Source organism: Populus alba, chromosome 17 (assembly GCF_005239225.2).
Source record: "Populus alba chromosome 17, ASM523922v2, whole genome shotgun sequence".
In the NCBI taxonomy this organism is placed as follows: Eukaryota; Viridiplantae; Streptophyta; class Magnoliopsida; order Malpighiales; family Salicaceae; genus Populus; species Populus alba.
Genome location: NC_133300.1, coordinates 5,504,731 through 5,513,973, shown reverse-complemented (window position 1 = coordinate 5,513,973; position 9,243 = coordinate 5,504,731). Strand labels below are relative to the sequence as shown.

At 31.9% G+C, this 9,243-nt stretch overlaps 1 pseudogene; it reads right to left on the bottom strand.

The window, feature by feature from the left end:
* Positions 1-516: 516 nt before the first annotated feature.
* On the bottom strand, positions 517-5,302 carry LOC118055010 (4-coumarate--CoA ligase-like 9; annotated as a pseudogene).
* Positions 5,303-9,243: the final 3,941 nt, after the last annotated feature.

Sequence of the window (9,243 nt, the reverse complement as noted above, 5' to 3'; positions counted from 1 at the left end):
ATATTCTTATATTTTGATAAAAAAAAAAAAATACTGTAATTGGATTTTTTAATCACATGATCAAGTAATTTCTAATAAAGTAAATAATAATTCAAAAAATTGACAATCAGATTTGATAGAACTCTAAATCAAAAGTAATCTTATAAGATATTGAAAAAAAAAATAATCCAGATATAATCTTATATTTAAAAATCTTAAAAATATGAAAGACACCACAAATCTACAAAAAAGGATATTATTGAACTTTCTTGGATCCAGATCACAACATTTTTAGCATATATATTTCTAGAATCTATCACTTTAAAATATATTTGAACTCTTTCTCTAAAAAAATATACTTAAGCATCCAAAGTCTTAAATCTATAAAAGATAACATTTCACATGTATTAGGCACAAGGTATAAGCTATTAGGAACTAGGTATAAGTTATTAGCCAACTTGATTAAGAAAAAAGGATTAGATTAGTATAAATAAAAAATTAACCAATTATTTAACATATAAAACTGCTCTTAATCTATATAAAAAAAAAATTACATCATCGTATTATTATTTTTTGACCGATTTTTGCTGTGAAAACCTAAATAATTAATTCTTGACTATCATACAGTATCAAATGGCTTATTATGATTAAGTACCCATAGCCTCCTTAATTCCATATGATTTTCCAACAATTCTGAAATCAGTTCATTAATTACATTTTCGATGAAGGGAACGGAACCAGAACCATCTTTCTCAGTTCCTTCCTCAATATTTTTCCTGCTGGACTCTTTGGTATAGCTCTGACAAACTCTACTCGCCTTACTTTCTTGTATGGTGCAACCTGCATCCTCTCATGCAAAAGACATTAAAACAAAGCACAACATGATCAGATTCATCAAGTTTTCACTACACTGCAGTCCTGAAAGTGTTATATATGCAGATACAGCGAAAATTGCAGTTTATGAGATGCATTGTTTCAAAATCAATGATGATGGAGAGAAAACTCAGAAAGAAACGACTGTAAGCATTAGGAAAGCACCTGTTTTGCAACAAAATCAATTACCCCCCTTTCATTGATTCTGCTCTGAGGCTGTTTCACCACAAAAGCCATGGGCACCTGACCAGCTTCCTCGTCAGGGTATCTGCAATTTCTTTTATATCAGATTTTCTTTATGTTTCCTATGACTTGTAGAACACTGATAATGATACTAAACACACCGAAATCGTTATAATTTCTTCTACCAATGCTGCTGGATTAAGGGGAAAATCAAGGGATCCCATAAACTTGAAGAAGTGAAGACTTACGGTATTACTGCAGCATCAGCTATCTCTGGATGGGACTGGAGCAGTTGCTCTAGTTCAGCTGGAGCAACCTATATATATATATATAGTAATCTCAGCTTTTTAATCTTTATGTTCTAATAGAGGTTGAATGGGGCAAGAAGCTAAGACCGATGTTGTGAAATTACCTGGTATCCCTTGTATTTGATCAGTTCCTTCAGCCTGTCAACAACGAATAAAAAACCTTCCCCGTCTATATAACAAAGATCACCAGTCCTCAACCAGCCATCTGGATCCATGGTAGTAGAATTTGCTTCAGGATCACCAACATAACCTGCAGTGAATTCTCCAAATCGTCATGATCAATACTGTCTCTAGTTTATATTTAGTGAGCAGCATCTTTGGTTGATTTTCTGATGCCAAATGTCAGGCCTTTTGCTTAGCAAATAAAAGCTAGATGTTCATGTTCATGTGCAGGTGTGTGCCATGGATATTTACCTTTCATTATTGTGGATCCTCTAACCCAAAGCTCTCCTTGCTTCCCCGGAGGCAAGGCGTCACCGGTATCAGCATCAACAATTTTTGCTTCACAACAGGCGGTAAGCCTTCCTACTGAACCCCAACGGCGACTTTCTTCCGGACTATTTGACCGGGACAGGACCCCCGTTGATTCAGTTAGCCCATAACCCTATATATAGGAACAACATATATGGAAGGCGAGTTTGCATTTAAAATTTATGTGGATAATCTTGAAAAAAAATGAAGGGCAAAGCTTAACTTTTAATTAACTTAATATTAAAGAATAAAAATAATTAAAAAAATAGCACTTAACCAAAAATAAAAATAAATAAACTCAAGTAAACCATGTAAATTTATGATGCAAGGCATACATATTATCGGATTTAATGAGTTTTATATGATAAAGATTATTTTTATTTAATTATACAACAATAAAACATATGAGAATTTTTTATATACAATGTGTTTTAAAAGAAAGAAAAGGTGCCATGCACAAATAGCAAAAATAAATTATTGATAACAAATAGTGAAATTATATATTTTTTATTTTTTTAATTCTTAGCTAAATAAAAAAATAGATCATTACTAACAGATGAAATTATATTTTTTTTAAATCAAGGTAAAATAAGCATAATAATAATAATAATAATAATAATAATAATAATATGGATGTTACAATTAACTCTTTAAGTCTACTACCTGTTCATTGACTCAATAATTTTTTTTATTAAAAATTTTAACTCAAATAAAAAATATCAAAAATTAAAAAAAAAAATAAAAAAAAAGTTCAGGTATGTGGGCTCAGTGACCCAATGTGCCTATACATTGGAAAAAAAAAAAAAAACCTAGCCCACGGCTTAACTTTATTTGATTTATGTTTTAAAAAGTGGATGAACTGTTATCTATTTTTTATTATTAAATAGAATCGTAGATAACATGTTGTTTTTAATAGCAGATGATGCGTGCTTTTTGTATATTCTAGTGTTTTTAAAAATAAAAGTCATTACACCAGGAAAGAAAGGAAAAAAAAAAACAATTGCATCATAAGTGTTGTCCCAATACCGATAAATAATAATAAATACCCCTGCCAATATCGTAGAAAACTTGGGAGTTTAAGAAGTGTTTGTTATGAATTAGTTTAATATATTTTTTAATTAAAAACATCATAAACTATTATACTATTATACCGTACACATGCTTTATCACGAGATGGTATTATTTTTATTTATTGTAACCCATGGGACCCAAAAAAGTCAATGAAAGCTTTAAATTAGTTTTGTTAATTAGGTGGCCGACATATTTATCTTCATCATCTTACCATTGCTTAGGAACAAGTATCAAACTTTCTTGTTCCCAACTATTTTAGGGTTCGTTTCAGTGTTTGTTCTTGTTATATTTATAAGCAAAGCATCTCTTTTAAGAAGTGATTATAAGAAAAATTATAGAGTTGAAAAGCAGACACAGATTAAACACAGATTAATTATATTTAAGTCCGATTTAAGTTAGTTTTTTTTTTTTGAAATGTTTTAATTAAACACGGATTAATTAGTTTTGATCTGATTAACAATGACAAACACCTCTTGATCTTCCGCATGTATCTGCATAAACTATCTTGTTTTATCTGCACGTTCCAATTTATTTCCAGTATATTGCTATGTATATACCAAAAATACCCAAAAATTATGGCCACTAACCTGCCACAGGTCCACGGTAGGAAACCTGTCTGTGAAACACCTTCATAACATCCTTCCCAAGCGGAGCACCACCACACCCCACAGTCTCCAGCGACCTCAAATCGTAACCGTCCGTCAAGTCACTCTTTGCCATCGCTACAACCACTGGTGGCGCCACCGCCAGGTGGGTTACCCTAAAACTTCTCCACAGCTCTCAACATCTTCTTCAAATCAAACCTCTCCATCACCACCACTGTTTCACTTAATGCTACTGATTTAAAACTGTAGAAGAATCCAAACACGTGAAAATATGGCACCGTGTAAAGCATGACCGTAGGCGATTTCCTCTCTTGTTTAAATGGATAGTACCCTGCAATTACAGCCATGAGGTTCCTGTGAGTCAACATCACTCCTTTGACTTTCCCTGTCGTGCCTGAGGAGTACATGATCGCTGCCAAGTCCGATTGACTCACTGTAACCTTTTCGAGTCTTGCCGAGCTGTTGTTGCTGCAGGAGACATGGTAATTATTGAGTCAAACTCAGGTGAGTCGATGAGAATAGTTCCGTGTTTCAGCTTTGGAAGCTTGTGACATGTTTTTGATATAGCAAAGGCGATTACCGGGTTAGAGAGACTGATCTGGTGTGAGATTTCTGATTCAGTGCTTATGGGATTTGCAGGGGAGATCACTACACCAAGTGAAAGAAGAGAGAAGTAGAGAATGGGGACTTTAATGGAGTTTGGACAGAGAATAAAGGCAGTGTCATTCTTGCGAAGTTGAGTGACATTTTGGAGATACAAGGTTAAGGATTCGATTCTTTCAATGAAGTCCGAGTAAGAAAGCTTTTGGCTTGTGGATGAGTTGATTATGGCTAATGAATCAGGCCACGGAGAGTGGTTGGCATGGAGTGAGAGAGCATATTCAGCTGCTGAGAAAGGAGTTTCTCGGGAGGGAGATGGATAGGAGGTCTTAGGTTATGGAAAGTCTTTGCTGAGGAGTTGAAGCCACTCTTTGGGTTGATTGGAGAGTTGGCTTGTTCGTCCATGTTCGATCAAGTTTTGCCTGTAGGCTGCAATGAAAATATGTAAGGTTTTTGCTAACAAGCTCTTATATACTTGTGGGAAATTCCCTTACTTAACCCCCCCACCATCATCGTTTGACATCAAATCGCTTATATATGAATTCTTATTGAGAAAACTATATTCAATGTTCCAATCAATCATTTTATTTTGTGGCCTTTACTTTTTCTTTGTTTATACGCTGTTAGAATAATATTTTATAGTTATAAACTTGATTCCAGAATAAATCTAAGTCTATGATAAGTTGTGAGTTGTATGGATTAAGATTGATCAACTCAAACCTTTTTTTATTCGGAGAAACATTTAAAACTATGTGTTCTAGTAAAATAAAGGCAGTTTTTTACCACTAGCCCACTTTAAATCACGTCCCAGATCAATAGATTATCGATTTGACTCGCCATATCTCGAACTTGCCAGGCCAGCTACTATAACAGTGGACAATCGCGTTCTCACTATCTTCGCCTTCGAAGGGAAGGAAGGAAGCATATCTTGGAAAGCTAATGTTTTTGGATGAATACAGATCACTGAATCTCACTATCTCGAGGACTTGAACTGGATTGGGTATTTTGGTGTTTGATGTGATGCTCCGAGGAAAATATCAGGCTCGCTGGATGTCGATGATGCGGTGTCAACAGTTGATGACTGTTTTTCTTTTCAAAGTTAACAGTTCTTAATTTGTCAGGAACAAAGAAGAAAGTGGGAACTTATCATCGTCCAATGGTGGGGATCGATCAATCACTCGTTGTCTGGAACTCTACATTTCATCACCGGTTTTTCTCCTCCACCGTTCACTGCATCATCAGCAGCAGCTTCCACTACGAAATCCAAAAGTTTTTGTTAGAGAAAAAAGAAAAAGGAAATAGAAAAGCTGGACTGCTCTCAAGAGACTTGAGAATTCAAAAACTGTGTGGTGTGATGGAGAGTCTTTGTTCGTCCATGTTTGATCAAGTTTAAGTCTTAGGCTGCAATGGAAATATATAAGATTTTTGCTAAGAAGCTCTTAATTACAAGCTGGAGAATTCCCTTGCTTAGCTTCAGTTTAACATCAAATCGTTTATCTATGATTAAATTGCACATGCATTATACTTAAATTGTGTTCTTAATTTCTTCTTCATAAAAAGCTACATGCCATTAACAAGAGAAAAGGAAATAGAAATCTAAATTTGCTTGCTGGGTCCATGCTCTAATTAGGTTTAGTTATGTGTGCTTCTATTAATTTCGCTAAATTCTATGTATTGGCCAAGGAAAAAAGGTATCACAGTACCAACAGTTGTGTGGCTCAGTGGTATGGGGAGCAGCTTTTCTTCCTTTAAACTTTGATTCGAGTCTTAGTGGGAGTGGGGCTGGAAAGTTTGCTCCTTTCCTGTCTCTATTGGGTTCTTCTTGTGCGATATGTCTGTCACCCCCGCGGTGCCTTACCTGCTCATTGGGCTTGCAGAATGTTCAGTGGACCGTGGGATTAGTCGTGATGCACGCAAGCTGGCCCGGACACCCACGTTAATAAAAAAAAAAATATCACAGTGCATAAATTTATTTTATAAAATAACATATATTTGAATTTGTTAGGGCAAGGTGCAACAAGACAAAAACAAGAAAAGTTATCGCATATCACGACAATATCTTTGCCGCTACAGCAATTGTGGCGTTGATGTGACCGCAAGAAGTTAAATTTGCAGCACCGATGCCAAAACTTTTAAAATTTCAAAGATTGCGGAAACAACAAGCCACAACTTATAGATGAAAAAAAAATTAGGTCATGTAAATCTGTTGATAATATTGTAAGTGACTCTCAACAAAGTAAATAATAACTTGAAAATTTGACAATCAGATTTAATAGCATCATGATATAGAGATAATTTTATAAGATATTAGAAAAAAATTTGGATTCAGAGATAATTTTGTATTTACAAATTACAAGTACGTGAATAACACCACAAAATCAGTTAATCTTTGATCATTCAGTATATGATTTTTGTCCCTTCAAATAAATGTTGTTTTGCCACAAACAAGTAAAGAAAAAATTTATATTTATTCTTTAACTTGCTACCGGAATTTGCATTTAAAAAAAATATAATATAGTCTCCTCTAACTAACCCTAATGAACTCGTTTTAGATTATAAATTAAAAGGCCTAAACTAGTAATCAACTAATATAAGTTCAATAATAAAATAAATTCAACAATATCTAATAGGTTGGTACAATCTCAAAATAAAAATAATTATTCAACATTAAATAAACAAATAAAATAGAATAATAATAAAAAAATCTTCATACTAAAATTTCTTCATGTGGCCCGATCTTTAATTTTTGTATATTTTTGGCATATTTCAATCCTGACTTTAAACAAGTCATTTTCTCTCGTCTGGATGAATTAATGAGCCTACAATATATTGTTGAAATTATTGAGATATCTATTTTTCATCTCAATTTCAATAACAACAAAACTCCACTTGTAACTCTAGATATGTCATAAATAGTATATGAAGATCTAATTTGTCATATTTGACAAGATTCATCTACTAACTTCAAACCTCTGAAATAATATGTTTCTGAACTTTATTTGACCTGAAAATTTACCAAAATACAGTTCTATATTTCTAATATTTTCATGTAAAACTTTAACTTAATTCAATGTATAGTTTAAGAGATATGTATAATCTTGTAAAACTGGCCAGCAAGCATTTTAAAATTAAATTTTAACCTAATTTAGTTTGTACCATCAGATCTCTCCATATCTATGTATCTATATGAACATAAAAGTAGTTTGCATGAATGGCAAAGAGGGACCATGCAACAAGACTATGAATAAGGATAAGAATAATAGGGACCATGCAATAAAACTAATCTTATTGCTTTAAGAAAAATAAAACCATGGGCAAAGAGGGACCCATGCAATAATATCAATCCTATTATTATGTTTTAAATAAAAATAAAACCATTGGCGAAGAAAGACCATGCAAATTATGTTATAATTTAATTGAGAATATTATTTGAAAATTTGTTTCCAGTTTTGTGTCTTAAAAATTATTGTTATTCTTGTTGTTGTTGAATTGAATAAGAAAACATACAATTTATTAGCTTTCTAAGTGTATCTACATTAGTGATATGAGATCAGCGGCCATCAAAAATAGTGCAGCAAAGGTCACCAGGGAGCATGGGGTTGCCAAAGGGGTCATCTTGCAAGAGATAGAATTGTTTAGGAAGAGAGAACCAAATAGTGAAATATTCTGGGTACTAAAGAGGAATTTTAGGAGGTTTGGGGACTTTTAAATTAAATGACAGGATATGAATAAATAATAGTATCAAAAATTTAACCCAAATTCAATAATGCTAAATAAAAAGATGACATTTTTAAGAAATTATTATACCGGTTACCACTACCAAGAAATGATAGTTTTTATTATTATTATTATTATTAAAAGTTTTATAGTTGATGTATAATATTTTGTTAGTTTCAAACTTCATTGAATATATATATATATATATAGGCTCTAAAGAACTATTTGATATTGTTATTAAACTTAATTCAATAAGTCAACATTGAATTTTTCCAACCTGATTCTTTATCTAATCCTGATTTAAAATTAACCCAATGAGAGTTGCGTTGTTATGACCTAGCTGACTTGATAAGTCCAATGATATCCTAAATAATCGATAAAAAATGTGGTTTGGTTTTTAAAAATAATCAAGATGATATCTTTTTTTAATATTGAGATGATAACATATTAGATCAACCTTTGAGATTCACAGCTTAACATGCCAAATCCCCAACCTAAAATCATTGATTCCACTAAATTTAACAAATTTTTTAAAAACTATTTTTTATTTAATGATATGATAACAAAAAATTAACGTTCATATAATTGAGCTCTAGCCAAATATTGGAACATTTGTGTGCCTATGGTCACCTTAAAGAAAGCAAATGAAATATATTATGAAGATCAATTCAAAATCAACCAAACATTGAAGGATAAGATTGATAAAAAAAAAAAACTAAAAAAGTTTCAATAGAAAGAAAATAAAATTGGAAGATGGAATTGAAAAGAAGAAGAGAAGAAACTATTGGACATTGTTATTAAACGAGACCCGATGAATCAACCTTGAAACCTCCCAACTCAACTCCTTATCTAGTCCGAGTCTAAAATTAACCTACATAAGAGTTGATTTTATATAATTCAGTTGACTTAGCGGGTTTAAAAGCAACGTGAGAAATTGTTAAGAGCGTGATTTGGTTTTAAAAATAAAATTTAAGATGACATCTTTTTTTTATATATTAAAATGATGATATATTGGTTCGACCCGAGCTTTGCTACTTAACTCGCAAAACTCGAAACCCAGATCATGGACTTCCACTAGGTTTAAAAATTTTATTTTTTTGTAAACTATTTTTTTATTTAATGATATGATAACAAAAATAGATGCTTTTAAAAATTGATTACCAACCAAATATCACGATATTATTTGAGACTACGATAACCTTATAAAAAAAATAAAAAAAATATTATGACAACCAATTTAAAATTAATAAAATATTGAATGATGAAATTGGAAGAATAAAAATAATCTGGAAGGTAGAATTATTTAAAAAAAAATCAAAATTTGAAATGTAGAAATGTTTTAAAAGAAATGAAAAAGAAAAAGGAAACAAAATTGTAATGTTTCATTCTTCATATGAATAGTGAAGCACTATAATGTTTTTCATTTTTTTTAGTAG